This window comes from Triticum urartu, chromosome 3 (genome assembly GCF_003073215.2).
Source record: "Triticum urartu cultivar G1812 chromosome 3, Tu2.1, whole genome shotgun sequence".
In the NCBI taxonomy this organism is placed as follows: Eukaryota; Viridiplantae; Streptophyta; class Magnoliopsida; order Poales; family Poaceae; genus Triticum; species Triticum urartu.
Window position 1 is genome coordinate 329,347,914 of NC_053024.1, and position 8,231 is coordinate 329,356,144.

Genomic DNA, 8,231 nt, shown 5'->3' on the forward strand with positions numbered 1-8,231 from the left:
AGTAGAAACAAGCAACAAAATTCGAGAATAGTGTTCCTATAAACTACTAGGATGTGGTAGTAAGTGCTCACATTAAAGCAAATATCAATATCTTACAAGTTCTTACCATGCAGCAGGTGGTGACTGATACGTCCATTCTGCATCATGCTTTTATATTAATATTTATTTCATTATGGGCTTTTATTACACATTATATCACAATACTTATGCCTTTTCTCTCTTACTTTATAAGGTTTACAAGCAGAGGGAGAACGCCGGCAACTGGAATTCTAGACAGGAAGACGAGCAAATATCTATATCTATACCTACTAATAAAGGAAGGTGCGTTTCGCCAATTTTTTCATCTGTTCACTGCCGATTTTTTTCTAACCAAGGTGGTACTAAATTCTTATGCGTTTGTCTGCAAGCAAAAGAATTTTCGTACGTGGGCCGCACACTGGCCTAGCGAAGTCAGCCCACTTATTTTCCTGTCCACGCAGCTGGGAAAATTCTATTTTCCGCACTAGGCGACAAATAGTCGGAGTTTGGCACAGGACTAAAATTAATGGGCTGGCCCATTTTTTTCTATGTTTTACTTCTAATTTTATTCTTCTTTCCCTTTTCTCCCTTCCAAGTTTATTTTCTTTTAGAATTGATTTCTTAGATTAAGAATTCTCAAAAAATGTTCAGAATTAAAATAATGGAAAAAAATTAGAATTCCAAAATTTTGTTGCTATTTTGAAAAATATTCAGAACTTGCAAAATGTTTCCTTTTTTAAAAGAATATTGTTTTTCAAAATAGTTTGTGATTTCTAAAAATAAAATGGCAGTTCAGAGAATGCTCCAAATTTGAAAAATGTTCATGTTTTAATGAAAATTTTAAAATTAAAAATAATGTTAGTGTATAAAAGATAAACATTTTCTAAAAATATTATGAATTTTCAACACATGTTCCCGTTTTAAAAAAATGTTCACACATTGAAATAATGTTCATGTTTTTATAAAAAAGTTGGTGTTTTCAAAAAATGTTTGTGAATTTTAAAAGATGTTCCCTTTCATATTTTGTTCACGTTTTTTTGAAAGTGTACATAATTTTCAAAGAACTGTTTAGGATTTAAAAAATTGTTAATGTTTCCTAGAATATTCAGGAACTTCATACCTTCAAATCTCCTCGATTGAAAGGATAGAAAGGAAGAGTAGATTGAATAACTCATGGGCCTTCTCTATCATATGATGACATAACAAACTCTTATATGCCCTCGATCAATGAATGGAAATATAGCGGTTTGATTCATTCACACGCGGTAAAAACGAGAAACTAATATTCATTTTTCGTGTGCACACAGGGTTTTGCTTACACATATAGTTCAAACTAACTTTAAGTGCATACTATTTTATCTCCCATTGCAACGCATGGGCATATGTGCTAGTTAGAGACCTATTTGGCACAACTCCAAAAGTCCTGAAACTTCACGGAGAACATTTTTGGAATAAAAAAAATATTGGGCGAAGAAAGTGCCAGAGAGGGGCCACCAGCCAACAACAAGGGTGGAGGGTGCGCCCCCCGTCCTTGTGGGCTCCCTGGCAGGCCCCCGATGCCCATCTTCTGCTATATGGTGTGTGTTGAACTGGAAAAAATGGAGGGGAGCTTTCAGGACGAAGCGCCACCGTCTCTAGGCGGAACCTAGACAGAACCAATCTAGGGTTTCGACGGAGCTGTTCTACTAGGTAAACATCCCTCCGGGAGGGGTAAATCATCACCGTCGTCATTACCAACGATCCTCTCATCGAGAGGGGGGTCAATCTCCATCAACATCTTCACCATCACCATCTCCTCTCATACCCTAGTTCATCTCTTGTATCCAATCTTTCTCTCAAAACCTCAGACTGCTACCTGTGGGTTGCTAGTAGTGTTGATTACTCCTTGTAGCTGATGCTAGTTGGTTTATTCAGTGGAATATCATCTGTTCAGATTCTTATTGATAATTAATACTCCTATGATTATGAACATGAATATGCTTTGTGAGTAGTTACATTTGTTCCTAAGGACATGGGAGAAGTCTTGTTATAAGTAATCTTGTGAATTTGGTATTTGTTCGATATTTTGATGAGATGTATGTTGTCTCTCCTCTAGTGGTGTTATGTGAACGTCGACTACATGACACTTCACCATTATTTGGGCCTAAGGGAAGGCATTGGAATGTAATATGTAGATGATGGGTTGCTAGATGAAAGAAGCTTAAACACTAGTTTATGTGTTGCTTCGTAAGGGGCTGATTTGGATCCATATGTTTCATGCTATGGTTAGGTTTACCTTAATTCTTCTTTCATAGTTGCGGATGCTTGCAAGAGGGGTTAATCATAAGTGGGAGGTTTATCCAAGGAAGGGTAGCACCCGACCACCGGTCCACCCACATATCAAATTATCGAAGTAAAGAACGTGAATCATATGAGCATGATGAATACTAACTTGACAACAATTCCCATGTGTCCTCGGGAGTGCTTTGCTTTATATAAGAGTTTTCCAGGCTTGTCCTTTGCTACTCCAGGCATGTCCTTTGCTACAAAAAGTATTGGGCCACCTTGCTGCACCTTGTATACTTTTTTTACTTGTTACCCATTACGAATTATCTCATCATACAACTATCTATCACCGATAATTTCAGTGCTTGCAGAGAATATCTTGCTGAAAACCACCTGTCATTTCCTTCTACTCCTCGTTGGGTTCGACACTCTTACTTATCGAAAGGACTATGATTGATCCCCTATACTTGTGGGTCATCAAGACTCTTTTTTGGCGCCGTTGCCAAGGAGTGAAGCACCTTTGGTAAGTGGAATTTGGTAAGGAAACATTTATATAGTGTGCTGAAATTTATTGTCACTTGTTACTATGGAAAGTAATCCTTTAAGGGGCTTGTTCGGGGTATCTTCACCTCGGCCGGAAGAGCCAAGATTTTCTCAACCTACTACATCTACTTAAAATATTTATTATGAAATTCCTTCGGGTATGATAGAGAAACTGTTAGCTAATCCTTATGTAGGAGATGGAACGTTACATCCCAATATGCACCTAATCTATGTGGATGAAGTTTGTGGATTATTTAAGCTTGCTGGTATGCTCGAGGATGTTGTCAAGAAGAAGGTATTACCTTTATATTTGAAGGGAAACTCATTGAGATGGTATAGGGTATGTGATGATATTGGATCATGGAACTACAACCGATTGAAATTGGAATTTCATCAAAAGTTTTATCATATGCATCTGGTTCATCGTGATCGGAATTATATATATAATTTTTGGCCTCGTGAAGGAGAAAGTATCACTAAAGCTTGGGGGAGGATTAAGTCAATGTTATATTCATGTCCCAATCATGAGCCCTCAAGAGAATTATTATTCAAAAAATTTATGATCGGCTTTCTCGTAATTATCGATCCATGCTCGATACTTCTTGTAGTGGTTCATTTATGAAGAAGGATATTGAATTCAAATGGGATTTATTGGAAAACATTAAATGCAACTCTGAAGATTGGGAACTCGATGAAGGTAATGAGTTAGGTATAAACCTTCAGTTTGATTGTGTTAAATATTTTATGTATACCAATGTTTTTCGTGATTTTAGCACTAAATATGGACTTGACTTTGAGATAGTAGCTTCTTTGTGTGAATCTGTTGCTACTCATATTGATCTCCCTGCGGAGAAGTGGTTTAAATATCATCTTACCATTGAAGTTAAAGTAGTTGAACCTAGAAAAGTTGAAGAAGAAACTATTACTTATAATGTTGATCCTATTGTTCCTACTGCTTATATTGAGAAACCATCTTTCCCTGTTAGAATAAAGGATCATGCTAAAGCTTCAGCTGTGGTTTGTAAGAGTTATAATAGAACACCTACACCCCCTGAGCAAATTAAAGTTGAACCTAGTATTGCCATGGTTAAAGATCTCTTGGTCAATAATATTGATGGGCATGTTATTTATTTCTATGATGAAGCTGCTAGAATTGCTAAACCCTATATTAAAGATAAACATAGACCCTGTAACATCCCGAATTTTCAATTTGGAATGTTATACATAGGTCATTCATGCATATCATATTTTACTGCATTTTTGCTTTGCGATCCTCGAAATTCTAAGAAACTCAAGGACCCACGGAAAGAGTTGGGGACTTCACGTTTTTCATATTTGAATTTTATCAAATATCGAAACAAGGATCACTTTGGTTTTAATTATTTTTCTCTCCGAAAATATTTCATATTAAAATATATGAGAGGAGATAATATGACTTCTCCAAAATAATGGGAATATAGGAGGAAAAATATTAAAATCAAATAAGTAATTTCTTTTTGGACTTTTATTGCTATTTTATTTGAATTAGGAAAAATATGTGTTTTTCAAAATTGCATTAGAGGCCCAAATAAATGCTCACTTTGTCTACAATATTATTAGAGGACCGTGAAAATTTATTTCAGAATTTTTGGACTCCGTTTAGTATTTCTTTTAATTGTTTTTCCGCGTCAGGATTATTTTAAAAAAAAGTTCACCGACCTAACCGGGCCGTGCCCGATCCGGACACTGCCCAGCCAGGCTTTCTAAGCCGCGGCCCGACCCCGCCGCCAGCCCAGCAGCCAACCTCGCCGCCTAAAACCCTAGTTGCTGCCTCGATCCGCGCGCCGCCACCGCCGCCAGCCACGCCGCCGCCCGCCGCCGGCGACCCCGTCACCCCGCCGCCGACCCTGCCGCCGAGGTAGCGACTGCCGCCGTCCGGTTTTTCATGGGAAAAATTGACCAGTTTTTTTGTAGTAAACCCTAGATTCGTTTTTTTAGATATCAGTTCGGTTCGGATTTTCATCGTTTTATTATTTAGCGAACGTTCATCCGTACATTTGTTTTAACGAACGCAGTTCGTCAGTTAGTCGCAGACACCAAATGTTCGTTCGTTAGCCTGTTTGTCTCGTTTTATTTTACAGGGTTTCTCCGCGATTATTTTCGATCGCGATTTCTGCCCTAATCTTCGTTTTAGTTTATCTTTTCGCTCGTTTATCCAAATCAGGTGAAACAAGCGCCTAGATCTTTGTCTCGAAGCTCTATTTCTGTTTAACCAACTTGAAAAAGATTTTGGTATGGAAAAATTTCACTTTAGTCCAGATTAGTAAATGGATCTTGTTTCTTTCGTAGTTTCAGTTTCGTTTCTCCGTTTGATTTGATTATTTTTGCAAATCGAATCTCTTCAGTTGAGTTTTCAGATTCGACCTTCTTATTTGAGTTTTACCCGTGCATATTTGCTTGATTACTTATGTATGCTATTGTTTGTTTGCGATAGAATTCTGAGAGTGCGAAGCATGCTACTACGAGTCTCTAGAATTTGTAGATCGTCAGCAAGGCAAGTAACACATTTATCATACCCCTTTATTACCTAGTTTTTATGCATTAGTTTCAACCCTCATATATTGCATGAGTAGGATCTCTTAACGTGTGGGTCTAGGAAGTAGATGATGAGGTAGAACCTATTACCTATTTTACTATCAAACCCTTGGGAGTTACTTCTACGTTATGCTTATATTGCTATGCTATGCTCGTAGACGTGGTTTGGGTTTGAGTGGATCCATGACAGATGCGAGTCTGTTAATTAATGGTTCAACTTAATATGGCAACTTTAATACACATCTGGGTGGATTGCTTGTGGGCACCTGGAGAATCCAGTGTTGTCCTAGGATATCCCGGAGTACCCGTGTGATCATCCTACGGTCCGCCACCTAGTCTCAAATGGATCATGAGATTATTCATGCTAGAAACTTCCGTGTGCAGCCACAAGCCATTATGGGATCTGGCATAGTTGAGTATGTTGTGTGACCTCTTTGAGTGGTAGGCTAGCAGATGTAGGGGAAAGTAGGTGTAACTATCTACCCAGAGTAAAGAGTTAATGCTTCTGAAAGACTGTGTCTCGGTCATCCGTTTCTCAAACACCCTGTAGTGCGAGAAATCCAACAGAGGAGATCGAATCTTGTGGGGAAAAGTGCGCAAACCTCTGCAGAGTGTACAAACTAATCATGGTTAGCCGTGTCCCCGGTTATGGACATCTTGAGTATCTAGTAATTGAATTATTGATTGGATCTCATCACTCTAAAATTAATTTGTTGGGATGTTAATGATTGCTTTAATTGGGATTGAGTTGGAGGAACCTTCTCAATGATGTCTCAACCACCATGATAGTTAAATAAAATCTACTCCTTTGTTGTAGGAAAAAATTGGCTTTTCGCAAAACAATATAACCATAGAGCCTCCACCAGCCATATATGCATGTAGTGATAGCATCTATCTGTTCATTGCTCTACAGTGTTATATTGCCAGCATATTCCATGTGCTGACCCGTTTCGGGCTACAACATATCATGTTGCAGACTTTTCAGACGAGGAGTAAGGTGCGCTAGGTCGTTGTCATGCACTCAGCTATGCCATTGGAATTGATGGACTAACTTTATCTTCCAAGCCTTCCGCTGTTATCTTAATTAGATGGCCTTAAGCCATATTTATTGTATTAAGTTCTCTCTTGAGACTATCGATGTAATAAGTGTGTGATTGCTACTTTGTTATAAATCCATTCTAGTACTGTGTGTGTCAGCTTTACCGATCCAGGGATGACACTGAAGCATAGAGACTTGACCATCTGAGGTCGGGTCGCTACAAGATGGTATTAGAGCACATGCTGAATGTAGGACACGACCACTAAGAGGAGCCATAGGTCACTCTTCTCTACTCATTTTCTGACTCCTCTCCATTTTCTACTCGTTAGGATGGTGGACTCAAGGAACGAGTTTGCTCAACCGGATGAAGACACACCCTTTGGACGACACCTGAAGGAAGTCACTAGGTACCTGAACATCGGAATACCCAGCTTCACCGGGACCTACACTGCCACTTTACCAGTAGAGGAGTGTTGGATGATTTAGGTTCAAGTTCCAGGAAGGACATTCACGCCAGTCACTGAATCCGTAGAGTTTTCCGTTGATGCACCAACCTGGAGTCTAGGAAAGAGCATGGCAGCCCACATCGCCATGGGACGCATTGGCGAAGTCTACATCAAGGATCTTAAGGACATTATCTACCAGATATGTGGGCGCCGAGATGAGCAATGGGAGATGATCAGCACCAGGAGGGACAGGTCCATTGCAGCTTTCATCCAGGAGCTAAACCATCACATTCGTCGCCAGGAGAACCAGATGTGTGTAGGCATGATACATCCGAAGAAGGCAATGACCAGGATCACAGTGCTGGAAGAGGAACTCAAGTCTACACGCGATGGATATGAGGAGGAAATGACAACACTAGTGGAGATGAACGACGACCTGATGAGGAAGCTAGGAGTTTTCATGGGAGATCCCGTGCCAGAAGGAGAAGACGACGAATCCAAGGAAATTCGTTCTGGAGACTACATCATCATAGACGACACCGACTCTGATCCTGATGGTACTGATGATGACTATGAAGACGAAACTGGAGCGGATATCATGGAGTCTATCACCGACCAAAATTTCTAGATGACCACCATATGAATAGTAGTTCCCCCCCATGTATATAGTAGTAGTCCGAGCACTTTTGTAACGATAGTTCTAGACCGATTGTATGCCCTTGGTTGAATTTATTTGGTGTGATATGATTGTGTTTGTCTCATGTGCATATGGGTAGTGTTTTCTCACTAGACCTCATTCTATTCTAATCTCTCCCCTCTAAACCCATCAGATGCCTCCAAGATGTGATATCAGATTTGTCTTCCCACCGGAGATCACCCAGTTGATCCAGCAGTAGAATGCCTTGATGCAGATATTAGTCCAGAACCAAGGCAACAACAACAACAATATCAACAACAACAACCCTCCACCACCACCACCAGTTGATAAGTTAGCCCGTTTTCTGAGGTTGCAACTGCCGGTGTTTTCCAGTAGCACCGAGCCAATAGTTGCCGATGACTGGCTACGCAAGATTGGAAGGGAATTGACCACCACAGGTTGCACCGATGTTGAGAAGGTGCGTTTCGCCGCACATAAATTGGATGGACCAGCAGCCTCAAGGTGGGAGAAGTATACAACCACTTCCCCTATAGCCAATATCACTTGGGATTAGTTTCAGCAAGCATTCCGCATAGCCCATGTCTCAACTGGAGCTATGAGCATGAAGAACTGAGAGTTTCGCAACTTGCGCCAGGGAAATCGTACTGTGGCTTAGTACGTAGATGAGTTTAGTAAGCTATCTCGTTTT